Genomic DNA, 10,834 nt, shown 5'->3' with positions numbered 1-10,834 from the left:
ATGACCATTTCTAGGTTATCATCTATCACCTTACCAAATTTCATCAAAATCCGTTCAGCCGTTTAGGCGTGAAAGAGTAACAGACAGACAGAGTTACTTTCGCATTTATAATATTAATATGGATGAGGGCTGATGTAATTCCAGAACCAATTTCACTCATTTTCACCACCAAGGTTAACGGGTATAGGTGCAACTTGGCACCTGTTAACGGCACATTCGGCCCTTTCTAAATTGCAAATCAACGAAACACCAGTAGGCAAAATCGCTAAATATAGCGCTATAACGAAGATTTTCCAAATATCCCAATTTTCATGAGATGAAACCTCAATATGATAACCATAAATGACTCATTGAATGACCTATATTGGTGGTAAAAGATATCGATGATCTTAATGCGACAATTTAGAATTTCGGTCCAAGAGGGTTGACACAGCTACAAACCAGGATGACGTAGTCAATTATCCCAAACTATTTAAAATTGCCTGTACTATCACCACTCACTTTGCAATTAAAGGTAGTGTGAGTTGTCATCATGCTGCGTAACATAAATCAACCTCGACTAATCAATATCGTCGCCGAAGCCAAGATTGGACCAAATTAATTTAATGTACAAGTAAAAGATGTACGCTGTAGTCACTGTATGAGCCGGTCGTCAGACGCGGCAATAATTAAACAAGTTATATGTTTGCAAGTACTCTTTATTGGCCAGGAACGTGTGCTCCGGCTTAAGCTCAACTTAAATCTAAACTAGCCCAATACCTAACTTAACCATTAAATCCTAAGAACGCATATTCAGTAGTCGACGCTGCCGGCTTTGACGTCTGCGTCGTGCTTACTCTGCTTCATACAATTGGTGATAGTGCAAGCAACGATCGCTGGTCAACTGTTTACGCAATCGGCTATTGACACTGTTTATGTAATCTGATATGTGGTTGCTTTAGTGGCGGTCGTTGCCCACACAATCTGCTGATGAGGCAAGATGTTGTATTGGCCTCACCACATTCGTACCCAACTGGAAATTGGGCATTATGTGTTAACTACTCCCCCCTTCGAAACACGATCGTCCTCGTTCGTTGCCATATCTTTCACTACCAGGTTAATCTCGTGTAATGTTCGTGTTTTCTTCTTGTACTGCCAGAGGAAAGCGAGGCCACTGATCCACGCAGCTACTCCCAGACCCAGGATGAAAGCAAGTGTCCGGCGCGGTCGTTAGTTCTTCTTTAATTTCGTCAATGGTTTGTAGATTTTGATTATTGAGGCGGTGAAGGTAAGGCAAACTCAAAATGGTCTCATGGCCAGTGATGTTCAGCAGGGGTGAAGCAGCAATACCTGGAGCCTTTTCCAGCCTGCTCATTCTGTTAACGTATTTAGTGCCGTTCAGGAACACATGGTCCTCGAAAGTGACAAGATACGTGCCACTTACATTTTTCTCAGGTGTTTCATCAATGGCGATTCTGGTTGGGCTGTCGTTAATGATTATGACTCCATCGTCAACTATGGTGCTAGCGTTAAGGTGACTCGGTTGCGTGTTACAATGTGCTGTGCCACCGGTGTGAAGTTGCAGAGCGCTTGTTGTATTTGTAGTTAATCTGCAGAACGTTGAAGTTGTTGTTGCTTCACAGTTGTTGACCGTCAAAATTCCGCTCTTGCACTCGACCACTGTGTTTTCGTTGATTTGCAGCACGATGCCGTTGTGTACCACCGGAAAAATCAATACTTTCCTACACAAAAACTTAACTCTAGGATATTTGATTATAAAATGAATTACATCATTGTGCTGAATAACTTTAACGGTTGACACTTCCAATTGGTTCTGTGATTGCTATATCTGTGATTGGCCCAACCAATATGGATTTCAAACCCTCGTCATCAATGATTACTGGATTTACTACCTTTATTTTCGCAAGGGTTATTGCGAGCATTATATTCTGAATTTCCGTGATCATAATCCTATTTCGAGTGAGTAAAATTTCAAAAAGGTGCGCCGTATCGATTTTTTCTTTCTTCGCCTCTTTGAGGAGTTCATTCACCGTACTAGTTAGTGCGTTAATCTGTTCCTGTGTCCTTGTGTTAATCACTACCTGTCTATTGTTGGATTCTATTAGTTGGGCTTCTGTCATTCTAATTTGGTGGAAATCGTCAGCGTCTGGGGTACCTATGATAAATTTATGGGCTGAACCCAGAAAATCTAGGCTTCTTGCCATTCTATGATGTACGCTTATAGCGGCTAGTAATGTTCTAACATGTCCATTGTCAGTCTCTAGCAACTTTCGCATGTGCGACTGCGGGAACAGGTCCGTCATGTTGGCAGTTTCGTCTGTCATGCGCATAAAATCGGTCAAATTAGTTGAGTGCCTCAGGTATTTGTACTCGTTCCATACTAGTGCGTCGCCGTCCACTACCGGTATGTAATGCGAGTGTGAGTAACTTGGCTGCCGCTATCCCGAAAGTGAGAAGTATTGTGATTGAAAACCTAAAGAAGCAATATAAGGTGATTAGAAATTAATGTCGTCATTTTCTAAGGCTAAGTACTTTGTCCTTATGGACTATCCTTCCATTTATTAGGACTGTTGTCCCCAGATCTGCCTCTACTCTCCTCTCCTCACACAGGGGCGTTAACTTGTTCCCTAACCTTCTATTAGTTTTTACCATTACCTTTTCCCCCACTTCAAAGACCCTGTTCTGCCTTGACGGGTTATTTCTATCGAGCTGAGCCTGTTGTGCTTGTTCAATTTTACCTTTCACTTCCTTTCGGAATTCTTCGGTTGAGGCGTATATTACCTCAATAGGCTCTTTATTTGTGACCGGGTGTATTGTTCGGTTGTACTTAATGGTAGCTTGAGTGATCAGGTCGATTGTATCGCTTATTCTTCTTTCAAGTTTAAGGCACCTAGGTACTGTGAAACTTCTCTACCTGTCCATTGGAAGTACTGGAGAGGGGGAGCGTTTAGATATCAATCCCATATTGGTTCTTCAACAGAGTCACAATGGTGTCCGAGTTGAAGGACGCCTCATTATCACAATAAATAGTTTTTGTTCCTGGGAAGAAATTAATCAACTGTAGGATGGGTATTTTTACATCCGTTATTGTCCGCGACGGTATCGGTTGAACTACTGCAAATTTAGAGAATTTATCAACACAAGTTAAAAAATGCTTCTTGTCCGTGGAGAAAATATCTATGTGCAGCATTTCACCTGCGTACGATGGAATCGGCGTAACGCCGAGTTCCTGCCTTCTAGGGTGTCGATCGTATTTGGCTTTCGTGCATATTTTGCAGTTTGTGACAATTTCGTTTGCCAACTTGGACATTTTCGGAAAATAATAGTCATAGAGGATCTTTTTCACATTTTCCTGAGCAGCTCTATGAGCACGATTGTGTTCAGTAGTGACTATTTCCCTTCGTTCATCCTTGTTCTTAATATCCGACACCATGTTTTTGCAGTACCAGAATTTGGTAGATGGGAAGCATCTTACCAATTCGTGTTGTATGCTGGCTAGCGCCGGTAGCTCGCAGGGAATCGCGTTCACCACTAGGGGGTTAATCACCTCCTTTGCTTCGTCAATGAGGCTGTTTCTATCTATGAAGTAAATAACGTGGCGGGTTTTTCCGCCAAAGAGTATAAAATTTCGTTTCAGAGGGAGACGCGACTCCTCCAAAATCCATAAATCAATCAATAACATATTGAAATTTTAATATGGGGTTTATAAGATCAATATCTATCGCGGGGACTACGATCAAATTTTAATTTTAAGAACTTCGATTTTTTTCGATCTAAAACTGTTCCAAAAATAGCTGTTTTCAGAATCTGAAATTGAAAATCGCGAAACTTTTTAATTTTCAATTTTATTTTTTGGTTGTAGTACCAGCGATAGTTGCACTCCTACTGATTAATAATTTATTTGGCTTTTATGTTTCAGATGTTCAGAAGAGTCAAAATCAACAAGGGCACCGGGAGTAATTTTTATACTCTCACAACAAAGATGCTACGAGAGTATTATAGTTTTGTCCACATAACAGTTGGTTGTAAGTCCTAAAACTAAACGAGTTAGATATAGGGTTATATATATCAAAATGATCAGGGTGACGAGAAAAGTACAAATCCGGATGTCTGAATATCCGTCCGTCTGTCCGTCCGTCCGTGCAAACTGTAACTTGAGTAAAAATTGAGATATCTTAATGAAACTTGGAACACGTGTTCCTTGGCACCATAAGAAGGTTAAGTTCGAAAATGGGCGTAATCGGACCACTGCCACGCCCACAAAATGGCGAAAACCGAAAACACTTAAAGTGCCATAACTAAGCTGTAAATAAAGCTATGGAAGTCAAATTTGGTATGAAGGATCGCACTAGGAAAGGGCATATGCGGATGTAATTTTTTTGGGGAAGTGGGCGTGGCCCCTCCCCCTACTAAGTTTTTTGTACATATCTCGCAAACCATTAGAGCTATATAAACCAAACTTTCTGCAGTCGTTTTTTTTAGCCACTTTCTAATAGAGTCCAAAAATGAAAGAAATCGGATAATAACCACGCTCACCTCCCATACAAAAGTTAGGTTGAAAATTACTAAAAGTGGGTTAACTCACTAACGAAAAACGTGAGAAACACTAAATTTAACATAAGAAATGGCAGATGGAAGCTGCACTCAGATTTTTTTACAAAATGGAAAATGGGCGTCGCGTCGCCCACTTATGGGACAAAAACCATATTTCATGAACTACTTGACCGATTTCAATGAAACTTGGTTTGTAATAGTTTCCTTACATCTCAATGATATATTGTGAAAATAGGCCAAATCGGTGCACAACCACGCCTACTTCCTATATACCAGAACTTTGTACAAATACTACGTTTATAGTGTGGCAGCCCCATTCTAAAAATCACCGAAATCGGACCATAGGTTGTCAAGGCCCCATATATCGAACATGAGGACCTCGGTACTTCTAACCTAATATTAGGGTTTCCAACTTTCAATGGACTTTATACAATATATATGACGAATAAATAAATTGCGAGAGTATAAAATGTTCGGTTACACCCGAACTTAGCCCTTCCTTACTTGTTTAAGATAGATTTTTTGGACGCCATTTTTAATATTGTTATATTTTTTTTATTTAAGAAAGAAATATTTTTGTACTTTTCATAAGTGTATAAATAAACTGTAAAAATATTAAATTGATTGCTCTTTTTTAAACCATAAAGAAAATTCAGAAAACACCCTTAATTTGAACGTTCTAGACCACCGTGACCCCTTAAAATGCATTGTCATGCAAAACAATAGCATTCAATAAACAATAACATAAGCATTACTAAGGATAAAATGTTTACATATGATAACCCATGGGTTCTTAGAATAGATTTTAGCAACTGTTTGTAAATGTACTCACATTAAAACAAACCCAAGGTCACACAACATGTGCACTTTAAAGTAATACCATACCATGTAGCATAAACAATATGCTAGATAAATATGAACATGCACATGAATAGAGAATTAATAATTGAAAGCGTCTGCAAAAATAAAAATAATACGTATCTGAGTAAACCTAGAGATATAAATGATTGGTTAAGAAAATACCTACATCTAACAGCTACCTTAACTATCTAATAATAAAAATGTAACTAAGTACTATCTATCTCCTAATTAAATTTCATCAAAATCCGTCCAGCAAAAACCCCAAAAAAATCACTGAAATCCCCTAAGTACGATGACGTGATCATTTTGATCTTATATCCGTTTTTAGGTAACCATCTATTACCTTACTAAATTTCATAAAAATCCGTTCAGCTGTTTAGAAGTGAAAGAGCAAAATGCCCAACAAAAACGAAAATCACTAACTCAATTTAGTTATTTGCCTACTGCCTACCCACTGAGAATTAAAACAATTAATTAAAATACCACTACTTGAAAAGGCTCTTTATTTGTACCTTAGTATTAATCCTTATTGAAATAAATGATTTATTATTTAAGATCGCTTCAAAACCTTTATATAACTTTTTGAATCATTAGTTTCTGACATTCCTTTCAAAAGATATCACGAGTTAAAAATTTTGAAAAGCCGCTTGGCGGCTAACTATGCGTTGTATATAGAGTTGTAGGCGTCACTCGGGCACGGTAGTACGGGTGGGGGTTAAGATCACTCGCGCGGTCGATTCCCTACTGAATGGTCCTGTGCGGAATTAAAAAAATTGTCGCTTGATAATAATAAAATATAAAAATGAATTGCTGTTCGTTTGTGTCCCAAAAAAACGAGATCGGCCAAACCGATCTGGCTAATTTTAGTCTTGAAATATTCGTGGAAGGCCATAAAAAGATTAGAAAGTGAGTAAATATGGAAAAATTGCGAGGAAGATAATAATAAGAGAATTTTATTCGAGTTGAGAAGAAAAACATAAAAAGAGAAAACAAAAAAATAATATTTGAAGGTTATCATTGTTGCTTTGTTAAAATATTTTTGTTATTGTTCGATTGTATAAGATTGTGTCGATAGCCCAAAACAATTTGTAACAAATAAGGAAAGGCTAAGTTCGGGTCCAACCGAATATTTCATACTCTCGCAATTTATTCATGTAATTTTATTAAGATAAGACACAATTTGACCTATATATTCGGCATAAAGTCCAATAGAAAATCATCATATATAGTATATGAGGGCTGATGTAATTCCAGAACCAATTTCACTCGTTTTCACCACCAAGGTTAACGGGTATAGAGGCAACTAGGCACCTGTTAACGGCACATCTCTAAATATAGCGCTAAAACGAAGACTTACAAACAACCGTTATGTAGACAATACTATAATACTCTCTTAGCAACTTTTGTTGCGATTATACAATATTGATTAGAATATTAGTTTTTTCAACAATACTATTTGGTGGAATTAACTGGGGAAATTTAAAAGGAAAATGATTTTTGATGACATCAATTAACCGAATCAGGATTCTGTTAGCAGGTGATTTACGCCAGACTCTTCCAATTTTTCCTGGATCAACTGTTACTAACGGGCTAATCACATGTCTAAAATCATTTAATTTGTGGCGACACATAAAGAATCGCCAATTAAAAAACAACATATGAGTATTTTTGCAACAATATCAAATTGCGAATGTGAAGCAGTAAGCAGTTGACATTCAACAATGCAACAATGTCCCACTATCGTGTTCCGGTCCTCAACTTCACATCAAAATTTCTTCAAAAGCAACTTAAGCACATAATGGATAGCTCCGAATATTTCCTTAGTAAATATAAAAAGTAAATAATGTAAATCGGGTTAAAATACTACTAACTACCTACTCGATGTTAGACAGTGTGATATCCGCAACATCGTCTGCGTAGGAAGTACTAACTTAATGTAAGTAGTATAATATTTTAGGAAGCTAAAATAAGAGGCCTTATTACTGTAGTACATTTTTGTAAACTATGTTCTCTGGCCAACACATGGAGATTCTGTCGACTTGAAACACGTGAGCAAGCCACGTATAATTGTCCGTGAGAAAAACAACTGTTTTCTAAACTAATGCCGGCTACTTTTAATGTTTGCCTCTGAGCTTTATCGTCATAGCGAATGCGATTTTTAGCGGAAACTGTAATCTCTTCAACTGGAATGGCAGATTAAAACATTCTCTCCTTTTGCCATTCCAGTCATAATGATTGCTTTTACAATATTGCGACCGAGGTGTGTTACATAGAACCGTGTGCCATTACACAGTCTTGGTGCATCTAAATTCCTATTCTTCAAATAGGTGAAGAAATTTCCGTACGCCTCGTAAAACTCGACGTGTCTTAGTCTGTTCCACTGTCTCAGAAGCTCTTTGAGATGCGTGGGGTTAGCATCCAGGGTCAGACGGACCTGAGTCTGCGTAAACGTCTCAGAGGCCCTTTGAGATACGTGGCGCTGAGAATCTAACATCTGACGCGTCTGAGTCTGCTCTTCAGATTCTTTGCTTCTAGCAACTTTTGCAGTTCGAGCTCTGCTAGAACTACTAGACTTAGATTGGATTTACGATTTACGTTTGCGTGACATATTGAAAACAATAATTAAAGATTTTTTTAAATCGGTAGTTTTAAAAACTACAACGTCAGATAATTTTTTATAAAAACTTCGATAAAGCAAACCTTTTTACTTAAAACCTAAATATCTAAATCAATCAATAACATATTGAAATTTTAATATGGTGTTTATAAGATCAATATCTATCGCGGGGACTACGATCAAATTTTAATTTTAAGAACTTCGATTTTTTTCGATCTAAAACTGTTCCAAAAATAGCTGTTTTCAGAATCTGAAATTCAAAATCGCGAAATTTTTTTAATTTTCAATTTTATTTTTTGGTTGTAGTACCAGCGATAGTTGCACTCCTACTGATTAATAATTTATTTGGCTTTTATGTTTCAGATGTTCAGAAGAGTCAAAATCAACAAGGGCACCGGGAGTAATTTTTATACTCTCGCAACAAAGTTGCTACGATAGTATTATAGTTTTGTCCACATAACAGTTGGTTGTAAGTCCTAAAACTAAACGAGTTAGATATAGGGTTATATATATCAAAATGATCAGGGTGACGAGAAAAGTTCAAATCCGGATGTCTGAATGTCCGTCCGTCTGTCCGTCCGTCCGTGCAAGCTGTAACTTGAGTAAAAATTGAGATATCTTAATGAAACTTGGAACACGTGTTCCTTGGCACCATAAGAAGGTTAAGTTCGAAAATGGGCGTAATCGGACCACTGCCACGCCCACAAAATGGCGAAAACCGAAAACACTTAAAGTGCCATAACTAAGCTGTAAATAAAGCTATGGAAGTCAAATTTGGTATGAAGGATCGCACTAGGAAGGGGCATATGCGGATGTAATTTTTTTGGGGAAGTGGGCGTGGCCCCTCCCCCTACTAAGTTTTTTGTACATATCTCGACGACAAACCATTAGAGCTATATAAACCAAACTTTCTGCAGTCGTTTTTTTTAGCCACTTCCTAATACAGTTCAAAAATGAAAGAAATCGGATAATAACCACGCTCACCTCCCATACAAAAGTTAGGTTGAAAATTACTAAAAGTGGGTTAACTCACTAACGAAAAACGTGAGAAACACTAAATTTAACATAAGAAATGGCAGATGGAAGCTGCACTCAGATTTTTTTACAAAATGGAAAATAGGCGTCGCGTCGCCCACTTATGGGTCAAAAACCATATCTCAGGAACTACTTGACCGATTTCAATGAAACTTGGTTTGTAATAGTTTCCTTACATCTCAATGATATGTTGTGAAAATAGGCCAAATCGGTGCACAACCACGATTACTTCCTATATACCAGAACTTTGTACAAATACTACGTTTATAGTGTGGCAGCCCCATTCTAAAAATCACCGAAATCGGACCATAGGTTGTCAAGGCCCCATATATCGAACATGAGGACCTCGGTACTTCTAACCTAATATTAGGGTTTCCAACTTTCAATGGACTTTATACAATATATATGACGAATAAATAAATTGCGAGAGTATAAAATGTTCGGTTACACCCGAACTTAGCCCTTCCTTACTTGTTTAAGATAGATTTTTTGGACGCCATTTTTAATATTGTTATATTTTTTTTATTTAAGAAAGAAATATTTTTGTACTTTTCATAAGTGTATAAATAAACTGTAAAAATATTAAATTGATTGCTCTTTTTTAAACCATAAAGAAAATTCAGAAAACACCCTTAATTTGAACGTTCTAGACCACCGTGACCCCTTAAAATGCATTGTCATGCAAAACAATAGCATTCAATAAACAATAACATAAGCATTACTAAGGATAAAATGTTTACATATGATAACCCATGGGTTCTTAGAATAGATTTTAGCAACTGTTTGTAAATGTACTCACATTAAAACAAACCCAAGGTCACACAACATGTGCACTTTAAAGTAATACCATACCATGTAGCATAAACAATATGCTAGATAAATATGAACATGCACATGAATAGAGAATTAATAATTGAAAGCGTCTGCAAAAATAAAAATAATACGTATCTGAGTAAACCTAGAGATATAAATGATTGGTTAAGAAAATACCTACATCTAACAGCTACCTTAACTATCTAATAATAAAAATGTAACTAAGTACTATCTATCTCCTAACTAAATTTCATCAAAATCCGTCCAGCAAAAACCACAAAAAAATCACTGAAATCCCCTAAGTACGATGACGTGATCATTTTGATCTTATATCCGTTTTTAGGTAACCATCTATTACCTTACTAAATTTCATAAAAATCCGTTCAGCTGTTTAGAAGTGAAAGAGCAAAATGCCCAACAAAAACGAAAATCACTAACTCAATTTAGTTATTTGCCTACTGCCTACCCACTGAGAATTAAAACAATTAATTAAAATACCACTACTTGAAAAGGCTCTTTATTTGTACCTTAGTATTAATCCTTATTGAAATAAATGATTTATTATTTAAGATCGCTTCAAAACCTTTATATAACTTTTTGAATCATTAGTTTCTGACATTCCTTTCAAAAGATATCACGAGTTAAAAATTTTGAAAAGCCGCTTGGCGGCTAACTATGCGTTGTACATTCGACATTCGGATTTTGACTCGTCTCGTCACCCTGATCATTTTGATATACATATATAACCCTATATCTAACTCGTTTAGTTTTATGACTTACAAACAACCGTTAGGTGAACAAAACTATAATACTCTCTTAGCAACTTTTGTTGTGAGAGTATTAAAATTATACAATATTGATTAGAATATTAGTTTTTTCAACAATACTATTTGGTGGTGAACAAAACTATAATACTCTCTTAGCAACTTTTGTTGTGAGAGTATTAAAGTTATA

The sequence above is a fragment of the Zeugodacus cucurbitae genome, chromosome Y (genome assembly GCF_028554725.1).
Source record: "Zeugodacus cucurbitae isolate PBARC_wt_2022May chromosome Y, idZeuCucr1.2, whole genome shotgun sequence".
Taxonomy (NCBI): Eukaryota; Metazoa; Arthropoda; class Insecta; order Diptera; family Tephritidae; genus Zeugodacus; species Zeugodacus cucurbitae.
This window is presented reverse-complemented; position numbering follows the sequence as displayed.